Raw genomic sequence first — 1,077 nt, 5'->3', positions numbered from 1 at the left:
TCTTTAATGAATGTCCATATGAATTCTCAATTAATTTTGTATCATATATGATCTAGGATGGTATAACTAGTCATGCCAAGTAGTAAATGTATTTGTATTAGTAAACTTCTAGTTTACTTTAACATGTTTTTCTATTGTACTAATAATGTAAATATAAATTTTGACAATTAATAATTTTATTTTTATTCTTTTATTTTGTATCCACATATAAATACTATTGTGACATTTACTACTGGAAATGTCTAAATCAATGTGAATTTTATAATGCCATTAAGTCAATAAAAAATATAATTTTCAAACAATTATATGTAATATTCGCTTCAGGGAATATGTCAAAATTTTTAAATATAAGGCATTTGGTCTAGTGGTATGATTCTCGCTTAGAGTGCAAGAGGTCCCGAGTTCGATTCAAAATATAAATAACCCAATCCTCTTTTTATTCATATGAAATATAATTTTTTCCTCATTCACAATCTCAATATGAGATCCATTATGAATATCTTTTAAAACTAATGCATTAACCATCACAAACTTTATGCTTTTTAGATATTGATATATTAGCTCTTCTAGAGCTTTCAACTAATTTTGTACTATCAAATATTGAAATATATTTGTTTATTTTAGTACCAAATAAGATAAATATTTTCTATCTGTAATGATAAAATTCATTACTACATTCTCATATCATTCCTTAAAGAATATTAACAAAGACAAAATATTTGGGCGGACACCACATATGTGACCAATAATCTTTCATATCACATTGATAACATAAGTTATCTTGACCCTTTGAAAAGTTATCTTGAGGACTCTCATTGTTCTCTTATTTATTACTATGTTCCAACTTTTAGTGGTCCATGAGTATATCTTTTATTTTCTTTGTGTTTACTTTCACTTCAGGGAATGCAACAAATCTAGTATGAAGGACTTATAAACATCCCAATAGATTCTTTATTTTATAATCACCATCGCAAACATGCATGAGATTTCAAATCAAAATCTATCTATTCATGTTGTCTTGATTACTTTCCAATTATAATAAACATGATATAATAAATAAAACATAGTAAAATATAC

The sequence above is a fragment of the Gossypium raimondii genome, chromosome 6 (genome assembly GCF_025698545.1).
Source record: "Gossypium raimondii isolate GPD5lz chromosome 6, ASM2569854v1, whole genome shotgun sequence".
In the NCBI taxonomy this organism is placed as follows: Eukaryota; Viridiplantae; Streptophyta; class Magnoliopsida; order Malvales; family Malvaceae; genus Gossypium; species Gossypium raimondii.
The sequence above is the reverse complement of the archived record's forward strand: the minus strand, read 5'-3'. Positions refer to the sequence as shown.